Here is a 9,421-nt window from a genome sequence, read left to right on the forward strand (position 1 = left end):
CTGCTGAGCCAGGACAAGCAGAATAGGGAAACTGAGACATACTTAAACAGTGGTTTGCAGCCACCCAGAAAGTCTAGATGCCACGGAGTTTGCAGCCACCTAATAAACCCTTATCTTCCTGAACCAAGGGCGCTTAAGAGCAAATGTTTGTACTTCTCCCCACCCAGAGGATTGTTTGTTTGTTTGTTTGTTTATTTGTTTGTTTGTTTATTTATTGCTTTTAGAGAGAAAGGAAGGGAGAGGGGGAGAGAGAGAGAGACATCTATGAGAGACAACATTGACCCACCGCCCACTGGGGATCAGGCTCACAACCTGGGCATGTGCCCGGACCAGGAATCGGACCATCGACCTCCTGGTGCATGGGTCAATGCTCAACCACTGACCCACACTGGCTGGGCAGAGGATAAATAGTTTAAATCGCCCTACTCAGGAGACAGAAATCCAGTTAGTGCCACTTGCTAACCACACCCAAGGACAGATGAAATTAAGGGAATTCATCTCCTTTTGGTACATCAGCATGAAACAGATGAATATTCTATTAAAATGCTCCTCAAGACCTCCCCTAACTGCCCAAACTTAATTTTTGTTGTGTAAAGAAAAAAATTGCATTTAATTTTTAAAAGGTGGTTGGGGAGGGGATTATCCAAAGGGAAGGGCTACACGTGACCAAGCCATGGGGCATTGAGTGGATGACAGCAGCACCTAGGAGCTGGAGTTTTGTCCTTATATGCATCCACTGGTGGAAGCTTTTGTCAGTGGGTTTTGGGGTGCTGGTTGGTGGGTTTGGGCAGGGGGGTGGGTCAACAGGAATGCAGATGTGCAATCAGGTGCTGCTTTGGCAGTTTCAGTTCCTTCTATGGTTTGATTCCTGGTGCCCGGCGTCTCCTGGTCTGCCAGTTCTATGCAGGAAGTTTGGTCTTTGTGCTCCTGTGGCAGAGAGGATTGCAAAATGGCCATTAGGAAATATATTGATTGCTATGTAAGTCCTAACATTTCCCTCCTCTTCCTATTTGTTGGTCATTATTCTTACGGAAGCAGGACAGACTTCTCTTTCTTCCGTAACTGCTTCCTGCTGGTCTGTGGGTGTAGGGTTCTCCCTCGGCCAAGTTAGTATGTTGGGGAATTGGGGAATAAGGGTAGAAATAAATTCTACAGGCCATGGTCAGGGCTGTTTGTTTGCCCGTAATAGTTCATTGTATGCAGGGTTTTTTTTGTTTTTGTGTTTTTGTTTTTGTTTGTTTGTTTTTTGGTACATGCCCCTAGTGGGAACAACCCGGGGCTCTCTGGTCCACAGGTTGACTCTCCCACCGCTGAGCCAACCCGGCCAGGGCCATTGTATGCAGTTTTGCAGAAAGGAGAGCGTGGATGGACTTCCGAAGTGAGCCCTACATTTCTGTAAACAATCAGGTGTTTAATACGAAGGATGCCTACGAAAACAAGGAAAAACAAAGGTTGCCCTGGATGGTTTGGCTCAGCAGTTAGTGTCAGCCCGTGGACCGAAGGGTCTGGGTTCGATTCCCAGTCATGTGAGCTCATGTTTACAGGACTAACTTTTTTTTTTTTAATTGATTGATTGATTTTAGAAAGCGAGGAAGGGAGAGAGAGAGAAAGAAACATCGATTTCTTGTTCCACTTATTTATGCCTTCATTGGTTGGTTCTTCTATGTGCTCTCACCAGGGATCGAACCAGCAACCTTGATACCTGGCCAAGGCTACAGGACTCTTTTTAAGAGTCATAGGAGCCCTGGCCGGTTTGGCTCAGCGGTTAGAGCGTCGGCCTGCGGTCCTGAGAGACCCGGGTTCGGTTCCCGCTAAGGGCATGTACCTCGGTTGCAGTTTGTCCCCGGCCCTGGTCGGTTGTGCGGGTGGCAGCCACTCGATGTGTTCCTTTCGCATCGATGTTTCTCTCTCTCTCTCTGTTCCTCTCTCTCCCTCCCACTCTACCTGAACAAAAAATGGAAAAATGTCCTCGGGTGAGGATTAAAAAAAAAAAAGAGTCATAGGAAATCGTGCCCTTGGAGTGTAGATTAAGCCTCATCCAGGGTCCATGTGCATGCCATCGGATCACCCACTTGTCATCAGCAGCAGATGGTGAAGAAATCTAGACATTCATGTGGACAAAAAAAGAGCCACATACTAAGCTGACAAGCTCAGGGGAGGCCTGCATGGTGGCCTTACAAACTCAGAGACCAAAAGTAACCACATAGGATTGTTGTAGACCAACGAGACAGACCAGACTCATACTCCGAACTGAGTTCAAATTAAGAGAGCTTTATTAGCCGCGCTCCCATCCTACTCAGAGGAGAGAGCAGCCCCGAGCTCAGGGGGAGGGTTGCTTATATAGTTGTCTTAGCCCCTGTTAAGGAATTTGGATTAAGGGTATGTGAGCAAGCAAGCAGTACAGAAGCAGAGATTTGCAGTTAGCTGTTATGCCTGAGGGAACAATCAGTTTCTGTGTACACAAAGCAATGGTTATCTATACAATGCAGTGGTTATCTATTAGCAGATAGGTCTTGCCATTCCCTTAAAATCCAGGGGGCAAGGTCATGTGTTTGTCCTTTACAGGATGGTCGGACATGAAAACTTAACTAAAAGCAAGTCATGACAGGTAGTCCTACCCTAGCCCGGTATCTTCCTTGGCAAAGGTCAATCTTTACCTCAACTGAGCCTGTCTGTTGTCCTGTTGCCTCTATGATAACATGCCTTTGAAATGTTAGAGTAAATCTCTTTGTCCAGACCCCTCAGGGCACAATCTCCCACCGGAACAAGAGACCACAGAATCCCTCATTTTTATCTTGTTTGCTCCATACCAACTCCGTGTACTGTGAATGCTAATTGTAAACTATTCTGTACCCATCAAGTCAAGAAGTATCCGTCTCTTTGTTTTACTCTTGATCCAGTCTGAGCTTTGCCTGCTTCGCTTTCTCCGGCCTTCCTAACTATCACCAAAGAATTTCATCCTTGTACCTCCTCTGACTGTAATGCATACAATAAGGTGCAGAACTGCCTTTTTCCGGAGCACTTTCTCAACCCGTTGAAATTTTGTTTCCCGGCAACTGTCATCACTTTGGCTCATGTAAACTCATACAAATTCTTACAGGTTTAGACTTTTCTTACACTGACACTGTGATAACCACAGGCGTGTGAGAGACACCGGGAATCAAAGGCCCAGGGGCAGCGTCGTGCCCACGGCTTCAGGGGGCAGCGTCACTGGCGGTGGAAGTGGTTACTCAGGTAGTTCTGCCTCTTTAACTGGTTCCCTACCCAGAAGGTGTGCGCCGAACACCGGCTCTGCCACACGCTGCCGGCCTGGACAGTCCCCACAGCAAGGTCAGCGGGGGCGGGGCCGTGACAGTGAGGACTGATGTACGTCCGCCTGAGGGTCAGGGTGGCTGACCGCGGAACAGAAACCCCAAAGCCTCAAGGGTCACAGGGCTTCCTCTCCTGTCACTACCTCCCATGGCAGGTGCTGCTGAGCCCCACCAGGTGGCTCAGACCAGGCTGCCTCCCTCTGGGCTGCACCGGCCGCCAGGACCTCGCTGGACCCTTGCCTGCGGTCGTCCCGGCAGGAGGCCGAGAGGGCCACTCGAGGGCTCAGCGGGGCGGTGGGCCTGCTGGCCAAAACCAGCCCCGAGCCAGAACCAGGGACTGAAGACCTGGGTCTGGGGAGCCCAGCACTCTGCCCTTGAGGAACGGTGGGTGGCGGGGGCAGGGGCAGGCTGAGCCCGGAGGAGGAACAGGAGTGGGGTCGGGCGGCGAGCAGTGGGCACTGAGGTCTGAGGACCGGCTGCATTGCTTTCCAGAAGGTGTGAGCCAGAGGGGAGGCTGAGGTCAGCCTCGGGGCCGGTGTGCAAGGGCCTTGAGCACATTTCCAGAATCGAGGTCTTGCTTTGAGTTTGGAAGGGTCACCTGTCCCCTCCCCCTCGTGGGGGATGGAGGGAGGAGAGGCCTCTGAGGCCAGCAGACCAGGAAGGACCCAAGGCCATGGTGGCCTGGGCCCACGGCAGCAATGGGCAGGCTTGGGAGGACTGGGCTTGGTGTGGGGTTCGGTAAGGGAGTAAGCGATGGAGGTGCCCAGATTTGGGGGTGAGACATGATGCCTGGGGACACCCCAAGGACAAGTGATAACTGGACTTAGGGGCTGGTGCTCAGGAGGGAGGTGGGACCAGAGGGGGCATTGGGAGGAGGATCCCTAGGGAGGAGGTCCTGGGGTCCCCCCGGGGCGGCATTGCCCCCTCCCGCTGGTGGAGAGCAGGGGTGCACACGCCTCTCTGGGGATGCCTTCCTGAAGCCTTTCCCAGCCCCCTTTCAGAGAGCCACCTGGGCAGGCTGGGCATCCCCCAGGAAAGGGGGGGGGCCCAGGAGGAGGGGCGGCTGCAGAGGGAGGGGCAGGGCCCCTGGAGGAGCCTTTGAGGAAGGGGGAATCCGCAGAGCTGGGCACTGCCAGGGCGCCTCCCAGAGCTGGCGGTGCTGCTGAGTGGACCTGAGGGGTGGGCCAGAGGGGAGGGGCCCCAGGTGGTTGAAGGCGGGGCTGGCACAGGCCCCCCTGCAGGTGGGAGGACCAGGGAGGGAGAGGCAAGGTGCCCGTGGCTTCACTCAGGGCTGCGGTCCATGGATGTGCACAGTTTCCTGCCTTTGCTGGGGGTCCCCTGGTCTCAGGCCTGTGATTTCAGGAGGTGCCTTAGGAAGCCCTGGGCTTTCTCAGCTGGTGGTCTGGCCACGCTCAGGACGTTCCTGCCCCCAGAAGGCGGCTCTCCTGTGCTGTGTCTGCACAGTGCTGCCAACAGGGCCGCTCCAGTTGGGCACCCCACTTGGGAGTCTCTCTTCTGAACTTGGCATTGAAAATGGTAGCCAGATGTAAACGCATGACCACTGCAAAGGTGACCTACTTTGTTTCCTCAAGGCACTCGAAGTGCAGGGACTGCAAGTACCCGGGGAGCCGTCTGCATCCGAGCTGGGAGCCCGTCCTGGGAGCTCCCCAGACCCCAGCTCCCCTCCCAGCCTCCTCCCTTCCCTCTGAAGGCCCAGGCTGCCCAGACCGTGGTTAATGTGTCATAATCCATGGGTAACCCCTGCAGACGGAGGTAATAATTGTAACGACACAGGATCTGTGATAATAAAACTACTCATCCCAGTGTGGCTCAGTGGTTGAGCATCGATCCTGCACCAAGAGGTCGCTGGTTGGATTCCCGGTCAGGGCACATGCCCAGGTTGTGGACCAGATCCCCAGTGGGGGGCATGCAGGAGGCGGCCAGTCAATGTTCTCTCTCATTAATGTTTCTCTCTCTCTCTCTCTCTTCCTCTCTTTCTAAAACTAATAAAGAAAAAAAAATGTTAAAAATAAAATAAAAACTCATAAAAAATGAAAATAAATAAAACTATGCCCTGGCCGGTTTGGCTCAGCAGTTAGAGCGTCGGCCTGCGGTCCTGAGAGACCCGGGTTCGGTTCCCGCTAAGGGCGTGTACCTCGGTTGCAGTTTGTCCCCGGCCCTGGTCGGTTGTGCGGGTGGCAGCCACTCGATGTGTTCCTTTCACATCGATGTTTCTCTCTCTCTCTCTGTTCCTCTCTCTCCCTCCCACTCTACCTGAACAAAAAAATGGAAAAATGTCCTCGGGTGAGGATAAAAAAAAAACACAAACTACTCATGATGGCCCTCTGATTGGCCGCTGGCTGGTTCCAGGCGGCATTAGAACATTTTACAACTATGATTTCTCTAGTGCTCACCCACTTTTCACGGTACCAGGAGAAAGGGAACAGAACGGGGAGAGAATGCCACCTGCGTGGTCAGGGAGGGCTTCTGGCCTGTCTGCGCAGTCAGGGAGGGCTTCCTGGAGGAAGATGCAGGCGTGCAGGGAGGAGCTGGCGGAGGGAGAGCAGAGTCAGTACTGAGATGGTGGGACCCCAGGAGGGCCCTGCTGGGAGAAGGGCGGAGCCCCGGTGAGGGCCCAGATGGCAAAGCTGAGCCCAGAGGCCTGGGCAGCCAGGGAGGGTAGCTACAAGGCAGGGGGCCCAGAGAACAGCCCGCAGCTTCTGCAGCAGCCCGGCCACACCTGGCTCAGAGTCAGGGCGGCTTCTGAGTGTCCTGGGGCCACAAAGTCCCACAGACGGGGCAGCTGAAACCGCAGACACTTACTGCCCACCCTAAAGGCTAGATGTTGGGGATCCAGGGGTCACAGGGTTGGCTCCTCCCGAGGCCTCTCTCCTTGGCACATGGTCGTCCTTCTGCCCCCGTGTGTCTGTGTCCTCATTTTCTCGGTTTATAAGGATCATTGGATCATGGCCGAGCTCCCTCCCTCTCCTGGACTGTGAGGTTGATGCAGACACCCTGAGTCCAAGCTGTCCCGGAGGAAGCGCGCTGGGTGATGAGGGTTGGAAGTCGGGGACACCCTCCCCTCCTCCACCCCCTGGAAGCCACAAGTGAAAACTCTGAGGCTGGGGAGGGGTGCCAAGCCAAAGCCCAGCATGTGGCCCCGGCTGTGGCCCTGGCCTGGGAGGAAAAACATCCCGGACGAAGTGGCCTGGTCACCTGAGGGTGGCTCAGAGCTGGAGCAGAACAGTGGGTGCCCTATCAGAGACACACCAGGTGACTCAGTGGCGGAGGGGGTGGGGGCGGCCGGGGTGGGGCCTCGAGGGATCCGAGATAATGTTGTAAGGACCCAGGAGGGAGACTCAACCAGCCAGGAGGCAGCTCTGCCTGGTGAACTCTCCCATCCTAGGCTGGCTGCCGACCTGCCGTGACCCTGCACCCCGCTCTCCTGCCGCCGCCGCTGCTCCGGCGCAGATGGGTGCGCGGCCCGGGGCTCCGGGGAGGGAACACACCGACAGCCAGGAGGGGCTCGAGCCCGAGCCCGGGGCGGGACAAAGTCTGAATCCTGGAGTCGGGTGCACTCTGAGCACCGGGATCCCGAGCGGCTCAGGACAGGACATCCCCCCACCCCAGGCCTGGCCGGGCCCCGCGTCCCTTCAATCCAAGAAGAGCGCGCGGAGCGAGCGGGCGGCGGGCAAGTCTCCGAGGCCACCGCTGCCCGTGGCTCTCCGGTGACCCCTCGGCTGGGCAGAGTGGGCGGCCGCGGGGGACACGGCCAGGCTCTTCTTCCTCTCAGCTGGGACGTGATGCTGCGCTGTGGTCCACGCCGGCCGCGCAACAGAGGCCCCTCTATTTCTCTGTTTTAAAGCACTGTATCAGCTTTACTGAGGTGTAACTGATACACATTTGCAAAGTGCACAGTGTGGTGTTTTCTTGTGTGCACACTCGTGGCTCCCCGCAGGAGAGTGGACACAGCCATCACTCCCAAAGTGCCCCTGCCCGCACCCCCAGCCGCAGGCCACCCACGAGCTGCCTCCTAGAGATTCATTAGCAAAGCTGTAGAAAGCAGCCCAGTCTTTCAAAATAGGATCTAAATCGGAACAAGGTTCTTCCGTGTCTCTCTGTGTCAGGCTGATAAGTACTAGAACGTCAAACAATTTTATTAAATTTAAATACTTGCTCGAAAGCGGTAAGTCAATTTGCCTGTGAGTTTATGGCCATTGACGAGGCAGAAGCGCTGCTGCTGGTTTGGATCAACGACAAGCGTTTAGCCAGTGACCCGTTTAGCCAGTGACCCGTCTCCGAGGCCGTGGGAGGTGAGCAAGATGCTGAGTACTGACCCTGAAGGACGCCCCTGGGGCCGAGCTGAAATGATTCCTCCAAGGCTGGTCGGGGGTGGTTGGATACATTTGGCAAAGAAGTGTTTGTTTATAGATTAAACAGCACATTAGACACGCCCTGTGTATAAGAAAGGTTAAAACAGGGAATCATTGGGGGGTGTAGAACGGATTAATTCCATTTACATGATTTCTCCTGGGAAAAGATGATTCAGTTTTCTAACATCGCTTCTCGAACAGCCGGCTGGAGTGAATTACTGTAAGCCCGAGACCGAGACTCCAGCTTCGCCAACAGGCGTGGTAATCAGTGCATGTGGACAGCTATTGTTCCGTGGGTGGCTGGACCTGCCTGGACTTCAGGAGACCCCCAGGCATCCGACCTTTGTCCCTAGGAGGACGGCAAGTGGCTGAGACGGTGTCTGAGTCACCAAGCTCCAGGGAGAAAACCCTCCGCCCAGGGTGCAGATGAAGGGTCTGGTCAGCAGATGAAGAAATCGCCGACTGTAGTTTTGTTTTTTTTAATCCTCAGTCGAGAATCTTTTTCTAGTATCTTCAGATAGAGTGGGAGAGGGAGAGAGAGAAACATCGACGTGAGAGGGACACATCGACCAGTTGCCTCCTACACGACCACCAAAGCGTGTCGGGTCTGCAGGGCAAGGCCTGGGGAGGAGCTCCGTCCACCCGGGGTCCTCAGAGATGAGGCCCGTGCCCTGAATGGCCACACGCGCCTTCGAGCTGCAAAGGAGAAGCTGTGCACCCGAGGTCATCACAGGGGACCCGACGTTCTGAGCCAAGTTAGGGAAGGTGACCGGGAATGGGAGGACGAGTGTGGAGGAGGAACTCCTGACAGGTCTGGGAGATGCTCACTCCCAGTGACCGCGACCTTGGGAACAAACAGCACTCAGAGACTGGACACCAGGCACACCCAGGGCCCTGCTGGTTCCTGTCCCGCGGAAGTTCCTCTGAGCAGAATTCCAGGGGCCTCTTTCAGGGTCCTGGTGTCAGCGACTGGTCTGCCCCAGGTCAGTGGGGTCATTACTCAGTGCAGTTGGTCCTGAGGCCAGCACAGGGGTGAGTGTCTGGTGCGGCTGCTTTTCTGGGCCTGGAGCTGAAATACAACTGAGGACTGAGTGCGGCCTCCAGGAGGAAAGGTTGGCAGGTCCAAACCGTGAGCAGAGACATGCTGATGTTGGGGGGGGGGCTTGTTTTCCCTGTTTACCCCTTGCTAGGCGGCAGGGCCTTTCTGCCCTGGTGACCTTCTTTCTGCACCTGGCCCATTGTCTTTGCTCATCACTTCTGTCGAACTGCCTCTGCGTTCGCCGGAGGCCTCTCTGCGCGGTGTGTGTTTACGGTCTTCTCCCTGTGTCCTCACAGGGTCCTTCTGTCCCTCCGTGCGTCTGTCACAATGAATTGGGGCGCAAGCTCATTCCTTTGCCAGGGCTGTGGGGTCCAGTACAGAGAGCCTGCTCTCAGGGAGGAAGCGCGGGGCAGTGAGGAGTGGGAACCCGGGACACCCGCCCCTCCTCCACTTCTTGGAAGCAACAGATAAACACTGGAGTTGAGGAAGTCCTCCTGGGGGTGCCTAGCCCGAAGCCCGGTGACTAACCCTGGCTGCTGCTGCGCCGGGTCCAAAGAGGCGGGTCCCCTGAAGGAGGTGCAGCGGAGAGGCGCGCAGCCAATAAGAAACGCGGCGGGTGAGTAAGCGGCGGGGGCGGGGGGAAGGAAGGACCGGTTCCTATATAAGGGCCGCGGCTCGGCGTCCGGTACCCGTGCAAC

The sequence above is a fragment of the Molossus molossus genome, unplaced genomic scaffold, assembly GCF_014108415.1.
Source record: "Molossus molossus isolate mMolMol1 unplaced genomic scaffold, mMolMol1.p scaffold_m16_p_31, whole genome shotgun sequence".
Classification (NCBI taxonomy): domain Eukaryota; kingdom Metazoa; phylum Chordata; class Mammalia; order Chiroptera; family Molossidae; genus Molossus; species Molossus molossus.